This window comes from Rhodamnia argentea, chromosome 6, assembly GCF_020921035.1.
Source record: "Rhodamnia argentea isolate NSW1041297 chromosome 6, ASM2092103v1, whole genome shotgun sequence".
NCBI lineage: Eukaryota > Viridiplantae > Streptophyta > Magnoliopsida > Myrtales > Myrtaceae > Rhodamnia > Rhodamnia argentea.
The window spans coordinates 19,026,489-19,039,161 of record NC_063155.1 but is presented as its reverse complement, the minus strand read 5'-3'; the positions used below and the strand labels follow the sequence as shown (position 1 = coordinate 19,039,161).

Sequence of the window (12,673 nt, the reverse complement as noted above, 5' to 3'; positions counted from 1 at the left end):
TGATGAAGGGCGTTGGGACGGCGATCTTAATACCACCCTGCAAACCTTATCAACATGAAACCATCCATACCGAATTCAGTAAGTGAGGTAATCATTTTTTCTAATGAGAGATGTTATTGTATAACTTGTTTTCTCCTTAGTCTAAATAATCCCCAGTCTCCCAAACAAGATAGATAATGACATTGAAAATCCTAAAATTTGTGAGTCTCCATCACATTTAGTCCTGATTTTTTTTGGCGCATTTAAAATTTACTTAAGAGTCTAATACTTTCAAAATGCAAAACGATTAGTGATATAATGTCATGGTATAAATTATAATTGATATTTGCATGTCATGTGAGAGACACTACCTACGATTGATATTCGCTGGCAGAATAACGTTAAACAATTTTTAAAACAATCATTTTATTTTCAACAAAAAAGAAGAAGAAGTAACTGATATCATATGATGAGTGGTAATCCATACACCTATAAATAATTTTCTACTTTCTTCTTCTCCAATTTCCAAATAATAAATGCCCGCAGTAAATGGATTTACACAAAACTAAATTTCTTTTGTTGCTTCTCAGGATATTTGCTAATCACATTTTATGTGATATGTGAGAATATATCTTTGACAATTTGATTACATGAATTCACGGTGTATAACTTGCCACAAGCAATTGGATCTTCGTGTTCTAACATAACCCAATCGGTTTAAGTACATCTAATTTCATCATTAGGAAAAAAAAATAACTTTGGAGCTGTTCAAATGGATTTAGTTTGTCAAGGGACCGAAAATGAGTAAAATGTACTTATATTATGTATGTAAAATACTATAATCTATTAGTCAATTGTTAAGTATATCAATGATTTCATATAAGTTTGGGACGTCGAATATAAAATATTGGTTCCTCTATTGTGGATTTTGAAGGGAATGAGGGGGGTGACCATAATACCACAGTCTAGAAAATAATCTCCTCATGTCCTTCATATGCTTGAATCTCTAAGTTCTTTCTAGTTTCTCCATTACTAACATGTTTAGTCCCCCAAATACCAGCTCCATTTCACTCCAGATTAGAACTTCAGTAACTTCCTTTTTCTCGAGGACATCTGCAATGTAGCACACGTTACAGAGCTCAAGAATCGGTCGCAACTCTCTAATCATTGATCGGTCTCCAAAAAAGATACTCCAGCAGCAGCCTTCTCATTATTTTCTGACTTGCATGTTTTACTAAATAACGGATGGAACATTTTATCAAATCATGGTGCTCAACATTCATTCTTCAGAAGCTGTTCAGCTACAAGTTTGCAATTATGTCCCATCCGTGTTGTTAACCAAGTGCTTCTTCTTCATGTGTTGCCCTTGATTCTCTCAAAATACTGAATTCTAACGATGTTTTGCAGTTGCCGGAAACTGTAAGACGAGAAATTGGCTCGTCCCATATAGAAGAAGTCGCATTCAAGTTCATCGGCTTTTCTTGATCAACATCTTGAGCAGTGGCAAAGTTCTCGAGGACTGCTTCAACCTTCTTTTCTTATAATCCCTCGTTTTTTTTTTTTTTTTAATGAATTAGATGACAACTTATCCTGTGGGAATTTGGACATTTCATTGGATTTGTAATTTAATGCTACGAGCACACACAGCCATGGACTGCAATTTTCTTAGCAATTTGGCATGTAGGAATAAATTTCTTCATCCACTCGCACCGTAGCTAAATTTATGCTCTAGCTTTGCAAGATACATCCCCCCCAGAACCTTTGGGGAGCGCATGTGACAGTTATTTCCTTAAGGCTTGGTTCTCGACTCTCGTCCATCCCTAGGAGACAAGCAATATCTTTTAGCAAGATCCCGTTATTGGTCCTCGCATGTATGCGCAGGATGAGCTCTGTATCCCGAGTTTGTCATCGACCTATAACGGAGACACTTTCTTTGGCAAACATGGGTGAAATTTCTTCTCTTATCGGTCACCTGGTTCTTTTGTCACGATAGTCCTAAACTGGGTACCTATACTCTGTTATTTTCCCTTTCTAGATATGTGCGCGGTACGACCGTCATTTGAGTTAAATAGCAACTGTGCTTTGACGGAACTTGGCAAAGATCGGGCTTTGATATCATGCGGCGGCAGTGAAATCATCCAGGTTACTTTCTCTCAAATGCTTATCGCTTTCTATATTCAAGAGACTACATTGAACCCTCCTATTGGGTTTCTGATCGCCATCGGCATGCTTGTTTGTGTGATTGTTCTTTCATGAGGGGAATTTTGGTGATTGCTAAGGAAGAATGTCCTAGATTGCGTGGTCATTATTGTTTCCAGCAAATTGCCAGTGTTGCCTAGAACACAGATCATTTTCTGTTAGTTTGCGCTTTTGTAATCATTTTACGGACAAAAACATCCGCAGGATTTAATACACAAAGCACAACTCATTTACACCAAACTCAGAACATATCAAACCTTTACGACCAAAATGAGTTATATACCATCGTTCAACTCAAAATGTTTCAACAAAAGTTCACGCATCAATCAAACCGCCAATTATTACAACGCTTGATGCAAAAGCAGTATAGGACCAGACTGGATGAAATCCAGATCCGATCATGAATTGATGTTTCATAACCATTTTATTCTGGTGGATCTGCAAATGTTTATCGGATCTTTCAGGTTAAAAACCCTTCCCGCTATGAAACAGATTGTGTGGAATGAAATGCAAGTCTAGAGAAAATCCATATTTAGGGGCCCTTCCTCTTTGAGCTCTTTGGCCACGCCTTTCACGATATGAAGATGGAATGAGTATTCAATTTATTATGGTGTGGACGAGAGAGAGAGAGAGAGAGAGAGAGAGAGAGAGAGAGAGAGAGAGAGAGAGAGAGAGAGAGCATGGCGAGGTGTTAAGAGCAGTTCATAGACTAGATGACATTGATTTTGTGGACTGAGGCCGGCGGAAGAGGAAACAATGGAATAAAAATAACAAAAAAAAAATGAATTATTTAAAAATTCTACAAAAATTGCTTCATATAAAGTTATGAAATTGAAATCATTTTTCGAGTGAGATCCAAACACCGAAAAGCGTTTTCGGTCACATATTACCAATTATAGAAAAACTGACCATTATCCTAGAAAATGATTTTCTGGAAAGCTTGTGCTTTTATCACGGAGTTTTCCCTGGCCAAAGGCGCCCTTAGATAAGATTCGCAGCAATATGGAAAGAATGTACACCAAACCGGGCAAAATTAGAGCGTGGAAATGTTTCATCTTGGTGGCGTATCATGAGATTTTCAGCCACAGCAAGGAGACGAATCAATCCAGCAAATTTGGGCCAGCCAAGAGCAGGAATTCGTGTAATATTTCCAAGTGCACAAGTAAAATAAAAGATTTACTCCATCGTCTAGAACCAAAAGAAAGCCGAGAATCACTCACAATGTGCAGCTGGATGAAATCTAAAAGGAAACTAAAAGACTGTGCGCAAGGAAGGTAGGAACTTTGGCCGAGTATTCTGGTTTTGACAGTGAAGGGGGAAGCAATATGGTTTTTCCCGAAGAAAAAACATAGAATTCATAAAAAGAATGGATTTGCTAGACTTTCAATTGTGATTTTCTTGCACTTTTCTTTACCAGTACTATCCACTGAAGAAGTAATCTAGTACAAAAGACTTAGGTTTCAGATCTATTATTGTCGACGCTTTTTTCTCATTATTTAAGAGCTTGACGAAAATTTAATGTCATTCTAATATCACTATAGACTTTTCTAAATATTGGCTTGTCAACTATATGTGTTCATTTTTTGTCCCGATAGTTCAAGAGCATGAGCATAAAGAGCCAGTTCATATATGGGCACCCATAGCACAGTGCAAACCCCAGCAACAGTTAAGTTTACACCGTTTGACTTACGGATGTATAATCGTGAGTTAGAGCAGTTTGCATACAATTTGTGGTATTTGAACATGTGATTTCAGTTCCCCATCTGGAAATCTTCTAACGTCCCAACCAATTGTGCCAAATTTGGAGTGTTATGTGAAAAAAAGATGGAGATAAGAGAAAAAAAAAGGTCAACAAACTGAGTATGACCCATTTTTTGTTTTCATTTTCAAGGTTCTATTTCACAATTGACTGGAAATTTCAAGCCATCTTTTTTTATTCTTAATGTTGCCGCGCATAAAATTATGGACTTCGTCTACCATTCAAAACTAGGTTGGATAGTTAACTAAATTGAATTCTTATCCTCACATGTCACAAATAGAAGTGATAATTTGAGGTAATCCTCCTTTGTCTCCCAGCAAATATGACCCTAGATAAGATTAAAATTTGCAAGTTGTGTCTATTGGGCTCTACACAAAATCTCATAGGCCCACAAGTTATATCTCAGTCCGAGTGCAAAATACGTTTTGACTACATATAACTTATAAGACCAAAGAGGCCCAAAACAGAATTGTATTCACAGTGACAGTAGTTCCATCTTTTTTTATTCTTAATTTGTACCATGAACATCTCGGAACTAACGTAAGTATCGTTCGTTTTTTTTTTTTTTTTTTGTGGCCAAAGACCTAAGTGTTGGTTAAATCAAAAGTCTTTCAGCAAAAGACAATTATTAGAGAACGTCTATTAGCAAAAGACCTACTTGGGACTACATTTCTATCTTTCGCTGAAGGTTCACCATAGACCAATTGCCCTCAGCGAGTTCCGATTGCAAAGACATTGTGATTTTTTTTATTTGGTATTGCTCTAACTCCATTCTTGACCAAGCTTTTCTCCAATCCAACGAGTACCGGCGCTGCAAACATTTTCCGAGCGTTTCATGAAAGTAAGGTTTTTTTTCTCAAATCTGATTCTTAATAGACTACGCTGACAATTTGTTGAGCGTTTAGGAACCACTAACGCCAATATTTCGATTTCTCTTTCTACAAAGACCTTTCAGATCTGACCAAAAAAAAAAAGACCTTTCAGAAAGTACTTGATTTGTCCGGATGTGCATAAACTTCACATGAGTCCACACGGTTAGATTAATTAGGCTTGTTGTCAATTACAACCAAACGAGCCGTCCATTAGCTAGATACTTTCAAGCACAGAGCAAGGGCGAGCAAGATGAACCAACCGGGCTGGACTGGACGGACGGACGGATAGACGGATTTGGTCTGGTTCTTGTGGTCACCGGTCCGGTCCTTGGTTCCTCAAAGTGGAACCGGTATTCGGGCAGTCCAATTCTCGGTTCTAGGGGGAAACCGGACCAATGGACCGACCACCGGGACCGTGAAACTTTTAATTTGTATTCCAAAGAATTACAGCTTGAGCAAAGACAGGAAGTTAGAAGCTGAAACCTAAACCAGATTCAAAGCAGAAGCGAAAAGTAAAACCAGATGGGGAAGGGGGAAAACAAGAAAGTGGGCTCAGAAATGATATTTGCTTTTCAAAGCAACAAAAGAAAATGGAAAGGAAAAGAAGAGAAGATGGAGGGGTGAGGACACCGTAGACAAAAATGACGAAATGAAGCCAAGGATCCTGTTCTTGGGTGACAGTTGAGCTCAAGAATCTATCCAAAACCTACGCAATCTATCATCTCACTGAAAAAAGAAACACAAAAATGGCAGGAGCCCGCTGGTCACAAACTCTATCTCCGAGAATGGAGAGAGAGACGAAAAAGGCGGAGAGAGATGGCCCTGTGTCATGATGACTTGTGTTACGAAGTTAATTCGATGAAATATTATCCTGGTATAGGCATTACTGATTTGCCATCCAAACATTCGGCATGAACTGTCCAAAAACCGGACTGGATCAATGGTCCGGTCTGGTCCGGCTCCAGAGACCTCTAATCCGGTCTTCGGTTCTAGAAATTAAGAATCAAAATCACCGGTCCGATCCTCAGTACCTGAGAGAATCGGATCAATTCGGACTATCTTCACCCCTTGCATAGAGTAAGTAATTAATATATTTATTTTATTTTGCACACTAGTGGAAGAAAATATGTATGCTCATGAAGAGATTATCACATAGGCCCTTCTATTATGTTTTGTCATGTACTAATGATTGCATAAAAAAAGAATTATCGGTCCCTTTCCACAAATTTGTAAGGGACAAAGAGGAATCTTATGGCGTGCTTTAGTCAATTATTGTTGTGAATGAAAACTTGTCCTTATTAGATGGTACGGTTTCGAGGAAACGTCTGAGTTGAAGGAACCACTTTAATTTAATTGATATACCAACAATCGTCAAATAAAGATACCAAACGATTTTAGTTACTGACAACTTTATCATCTTGTAGATCTTGAAAAGTAATAATATTGAGATAAGGATACTACAAGTACCATAATTTTTGTACGGCACTCACTTAAGTATTATAATTTTTTTTTTATCTCTTGAGTGTCATAACTTATGCACGACACTCACTTAAGTGACAAAACTTTTTATTTGATCGCTTGAGTGCCATATGACTTTTTATTAGGTCACTTGAGTGTCATACTTTTTTAAAAATGTCACGTTAGATTTACAAAAGTTGGTTGAACCTTTTTAAAAAAATTGGTACTTTATTGATCGATTAAAAGTATGGCACTCAAGTGAATGTTTTTTTTTAAATTTAAGACACTTTAAAAAAAGTTATGGCACTAAAGTGAGCGCCGTATGAAAGCAGTGTCGTACGAAAGCAGTGTCATACGAAAGTTATGGCACTTATATCGTACTTATTCCGGTAATATCTATTTATACATTCAAAATCACAGGGAGTCTTTTCTTTTTTATTTTCTTTGTTTAAGGTATAACGGGCCAAAAGCCTACCGATTCTTTTGTCTTCTCTCGCCCGATGCAACGACATTCTAGTCATTGGGCCGTGGCTTTGGCAATGGCTATGAAATTGATCTTTTGGTGGCCTAATTAAATGCACTCCCACGGGTCTTTCTCCGCTTGGAGGAATTGACACTAGCGAGGGAGGATGTTGTGATGATGCAGAAGCATTACATCTTTGCCAATCTCACACACCTGTCTTTGGGAAGCTACCATGATGAAAATGATGCTTTCCCCTTGGATTTCTTTCTCAAGAGATTCCCAAATGTAGAACTTCTTACAGTGGTCTGTAGTTCATTCGAGGATATATTCCTAGAAGATGCGTCCGGGCATGTGGGAGCAACACCTTGTGGTGGAGGACTAACCGACACGCAAAAATCTCTCAAGGCACTTGGAAATCTGAAGCGACTTGGGCTGATAAAGCTGTACAAGCCGAGGCGAGTCCGGAAAGATGGCTCCTTTATGGCTGAAATTCTTAACCGGATAGAAGTTCCGTGGGTTATGAAGTGCCCGAGTTTATCAATCGGATTTCCATCTCCCATTTCATTCCAGAGCTTGACGACTCTAGAAGTGTGGGACTACGCTGGTTTAGTTAACATGGGGACTTGCTCCGCAATGACAAGTCTAGTGCACCTTACTGAGCTAATCTTAAGAGATTGCGGCGCAATGAAAGATGTGGTAACAGATGATGGAGATGGAGTTGAGGAGATATCTTTCCCCAATCTATGACAATTGACACTCGAAGGTTTAACAAGCCTTGAGAGTTTCTCCCCCACGAATTGCAACTTCAGGTTCCCATCGTTGGCGCGTATTGTTGTGAAGCGGTGCCCTTAGATGAACGTATTCTGCAAGGGTGCCTTGAGGACACCACAACTAGATAAAGTCCTCCTCTCCCTCCAAGATAAGGAAGGGCGTTGGGAGGGTGACCTCAATACCACCATTCAAACGTTATCGACATGAAATGATCCACACCGAATTCGGTAAGTAAGGTAAATCTGTGTACCTAATCATGTTTGCCCGATCCCGATGTCAAAAGGAAGAAACCTGTGCTGTTAGAGTTCTATATAGACTCATATGAAATTGGTCTATCCTAAAAAATGTCCGACTAAGTTTTAAAGGAAGGTAATATGATTTGACTTTCAGTTTCAGGGGCATTTAGGCACTTTCACACGAATGCGTTCTTGCTGTTTAATAATTGCTTAGCATAACCTCTGTCAATGTAGCTTCCAAGATTGTGAGGCTTTGTTATGTGCAGCTGTATGCTCGCCCACTTCTCCGGTTAATCTTGAGGAGTGTCTTACCGACAATGTTCGTTTCTTTCGGGTGTCATGCTCGCTACGATCGAAGTGCCCGATTTTATTTGCTAGAAAGTGTCTCTTGCAGTAAGAGGTTGAAGCAAGCTTTTTTCCGACCTGTGCACCAATAGTTTTTTAGTGCATGGTGTTGATTCCTCTCAACATGGCTTCTTCGGGCAGATGTGTGGTTTCCCGATGGGCAGGTGCTTCATTGAATATCTCACTCTTTTTCTAGTTTGGGATGTCCTCTCTCTGTCATTTCTTTGATAATGGTACTGGAGTGGCATTACAAGTAGTGGATTGCTCCGCGAGGGAGAATGTTGTGATGCTGCAGCATTGCATCTTTGGCAATCTCGTAGACGTGGTTTTGGGATGCTACCATGACGAAAATGGCGGTTTTCCCTCCAACTTCCTTCTCTAAAGATTCCCCAATCTATGTTGTCACCTATAGTTCCTTTGAGGAGATATTTTCAGAAGTTGCGGTTGGACATGGGGGGTGAGTATGAAGGCACTTGGAAATCTGAAGCGACTTTGGCTACATAACCTATCTACCCCGATGCGACTCTGGAAAGATGGCTCCTTGATGACTAAAATCCTTGAACAGATTGAATCTTTGTTCGTTCAGAGGTGCCCCAGTTTATTAATCACATTTTCATCTCTAACTGCATTCCAGAGCTTGACGGAATTACGGATAGAGGATTGCTCTGGTTTAGTTCATACGCCGACTTGCTTAGCAGTGATGAGTCGTTGCGCCTTACTAAAGTAATCGTAACAGGTTGCGGTGCGATGGAAGACGCAATAACAAATGATGGAAATGGACTAGAGGAGATCTCTTTCCCCAAGCTGGATGACCTGATACTTGATGGTTTACCAAGCCTTAGAGAGCTTCTCCCCCACGAATTACGCCTTCGAGTTCGCCCCAAGATGAATATATTCTGCAACAGTGCCTTGAGCATACCAAAACTAGATAAAGTACTCCCCTCGGACAAGGATGATGAAGGACGTTGAGCACGATCTCCTTTATGTGCACAACTCCTAATAGGAATGTACTGACATCTTTGACATTGTTTTGAGAATATGCAGGATGTAGTCTTGGTTCTTTTGCGGGTTACATATAGATAATAGTGACAGTTTGTTTGACAAGAGCGGATGGAGATTTTGTTTTGGGTTTGTCGAAACATTTGCCTTGATTCTTGGATGAGCATTCCGATGAAGATCATAGCTTCATATGTATATTTCTCCAATTTTACATAGTGTCGACATTGACTCCAGCTTTTGAAACAATATGGATGTCCAATAGGGGACAATTGTTCACAAGATTAGGTCCACAGCTCTTGACAGTCCCAAGTACTATTACCACTTGGATTGACAGGTAATATCCTACGCAAGTTATCATAACTTAAGTTAGTTTAGTTGTCTGCTAATCAATTGTTTTACTTCAGCTCATAGCATGGAGATACATAAATACCACTTTGCCTGCCTTTGTTACTTGACGATAAGTGATCAATTGACTCGATGTAACATGATTTGGTCCATTGCACTCTTGTAGAAAATTTTGACGCTAAATATAAAGTCATTCTTTTTATGCTGTTTCTGAGTTTGACTATCTTGGACAAGAAGAGTAAGGCTCAGTGAAAAATGAATTTATCTGATCCACTCCTTTTTGAATGTTAATTCTTGCCGATTTACTTTGGTGGAAATTAGGAGGAACATTTCGTACAAATTTGTGATGCCACTCTAATATCCCTGTGTTTTTACCACAACAGTAGCATTGCCCATGCCGATTTGAACCCTGCTCTTCTTTTTTTTGCTGTAGTTTTTTTTTTTAAGGCTGTATTGAGATAGTTTTTTTGGTGCTTCATCCTCATAGCTCTTTCCATAAGCGCCAATATGGACCATCAATTGTTTTCTAATCAGATTAGAAAGTAGTATTCTCTTCTAACTAGGGAAAAACATGTCATTTAGGGTGCAAATTCTTAAAGAGTTCTTAGTAATCCGACTCTTCAATTGTTTCAAATCGGTTCACAAAATGCATCAAATAGCTGACAAACTAGAAGCACCATATTCGTTTCCATGACATGTTCGCACTCAAAGTAGTACATATCCTCAAATGTCCACAATTTGACATAATCAACATATAATGAGAATGGCGCAGGAAAAACTTACTTATGGGGTTTTAGGAGAAGCTAGCTGTGTGCCGTCAGGCTATATACTCCTAGATCACACTGTGATGTGTCATTTTCCATGCCCTTGGGTTTATTTCCTTAAGGCTAAGGTTCTCAATTCTCTCCTCCAGCACTATGAGACTGGCATTCTCTTGTAGCATGATCCTGTTCGTGGTTTTAGCATGTAGATGCAGGAGGAGCTCTATGCCCCGAGTTCGTCATCGACCTATATCACAGGCACTTTTTTTGGAAAATATAATGGGACTTCTTTTCTTATCGGTCATCTGGTTCTTTTGTCACGACAGTATCAAATTGGGTACCCATACTCTGTTTTTTGGCCCTTCTAGATATGTGCACGGTACGACCGACTTTTGAGTTAGATACGAAGTGTTCTTTGGGGGAACTTGGCGAAGGTCGGGCTCTGATTTCATGTGGCAGCGCAATCATCTGGGTTAGTTTGTGTCGAATGCTAATTGCTTTTGGTATTTAAAAGACTACATTGAACCTCCTACTGTGATCCCCCATCCACATCAGTATGCTTTGTGTGTGTGATTGTTCTTTTACGTGGAGAATTTTAGTGATTGCAAAGGAAGAATGTCCATTGTGGGGTGATTATCGTTTCCAGCAAACTGCCAGTGTTGGCTAGTACACAGCTGATTTTCTGTTAGTTTGTGCTTTTGTAATGAGCTCAGGGACAAAATGGTTCACAGAATCATCGGTCAACTCAAAATGTTTTCAACAAAAATTCACTGATCAATCCAACCGCCAACTATTATAACGCTTGTTGCAAAAGCAAAATAGGACCAGACTGGATCAAGCCGTGAAATGATGGATTATAACCATTTTATTCTGGTCGATTTTGCAAAGGTTTGTTCGATCTTTCAAGTTAAACACTCTTCCCGCTATGAAACAGAGTGTCTGGAATGAAAATGCTAGTACTAGAGAAACTCCATATGTAGAGATTTAGTGACTGATCTTTATCATCTTGGGGACGCGAGAACCTTTATGAAGACTAATAATTCAGTGAGTTCTTTGGCCTGGCCTTCCTTGTTATACAGTAACAATGTCACCCAACTGCAATTTGATGTCACATCTTAGGAAGATCCTGGAGTAATACCGGGAGTGGTCCGCACCGATTATCAAGTTTCTTCAATTTATATACTACTACTTATACTATGGTTATGGAGCAACTAAATTTTTTGTTTTGTCCTGAAGTTGGGATATCTTAAAGATGGATGCTCATCTCTTTTCTTACCTTCATGTTCAAGTTGGGTGGGACAACATTTTTCCCCGGATGGATTGGCTTCTTCTATCTTGTAGTCTACAGAGTGTCGTGTCCTTGGAATTCTCGAAAAGCAAAATGAACGCATTGGACGATCTTATCTTTGCATAGGAATTCGAATGTTAAATGACAATTAAGCGATCATGACTTGCAATTACCGTTGCAATCATGCTTATTTGGGAAATGTTTTACCGTTTCACTAGGATTGATTGGGCTTCTTGTTGCCTCTCGTGCTTCCACGTGCAAAAGAAGAAACCTCAATAGCATCTTTTATCGGGGAAAAATGTCTAACTAATCCTAAACTTATTGTGCAGCTGCCAATTTAAACTTTTCAATTATGTCAATTTAGTGCTAAACTTTTCAAAGTTCTGTCAATTTAATCATAAACATTTCAATATTTTCTATTTAGTCTCAAACCTTTTGAAATTTTGTCAATGTAATCCTTTCACATAATTATCCAAATAATAGGTTTATGACTAAGATGACAAAGTTTCAAAAAGTTTAGGATTGAATTGACACAATTGAAAGGTTTATGACTGAATTGGCAAATAGTCAAAAGATGTAAGACTAAATTGACACAATTAAGAGGTTCGGAACTACATTGGCCACGTACAATAAGTTCAAGATTTTATGGACAATTATTCCATTTTTAATCTATAGGTTTCTTTGCAGACACGAAAGAAGGACCAAGACCAAGAGTTTCTTGGAGATTTTAGCTGTGAGTCAAAAAGGTTTCTGTCCATTTTGTTTAATACGACTGGCATTAAAATTTGAATTGATCCATTAATATGATGCATTTGTCGAGATTTAGAAAAATAATCATGAGAAGTGGAGGTTGATAAGTGACAACCCTCCCAATTGTTTCGGCTACCGTGATGCATCCCATTTTGGCCGGTGCGCATGATCCACTCCTTTTGGGTAGACTCTCTTTTCTCCAAATAAACATGCCCCGCTTCTTAAAGACTTATAGGCTAATGAGGTTTTATCAATTGCTCAGATCCTTTTCATTCCACATATATATTGCGAAATTTTCTTTATTTCCCACCGCACATGTGCACTATTAAACCGGGGCCAACAACCGAAACTTGATACACGACGAATTATATGCACTAATACCTTGTCCAAAAGAAAAAAAAAACTATATCTACTAACGCCGAAATAAATGGCAAAATCATAGATTGAT

At 38.9% G+C, this 12,673-nt stretch overlaps 1 protein-coding gene across 1 annotated transcript in view; it reads left to right on the top strand.

The window, feature by feature from the left end:
- Window positions 1–12,673, top strand: part of LOC115751677 (protein BONZAI 3-like) — a 1,030,407-nt gene that overhangs the window by 351,207 nt on the left and 666,527 nt on the right. The gene's annotated exons all lie outside the window — the stretch shown is intronic.